We start from the raw sequence: 210 nt of genomic DNA on the forward strand, positions 1-210 counted from the left end.
GAAAAGGGGGGGGGGGAAAGGGGGGGAAAAGGAAAAAAAAAAAAGGGGGGGGGGGTTTTTTTTGGGGGGGGGGGGGAGAGAGAGGGGAGAAAGGGGAAAGAAAAAGGGGCAGTGAAAAAAAAAAAACCCAAAAGCACCCCCCACCCCACACACACACCACCCCGACAAAAAAAAAAACCATAAACCCCAAACCCCAATAAAACACCATGG

This window comes from Penaeus monodon, chromosome 22 (assembly GCF_015228065.2).
Source record: "Penaeus monodon isolate SGIC_2016 chromosome 22, NSTDA_Pmon_1, whole genome shotgun sequence".
NCBI classification, from domain to species: Eukaryota; Metazoa; Arthropoda; class Malacostraca; order Decapoda; family Penaeidae; genus Penaeus; species Penaeus monodon.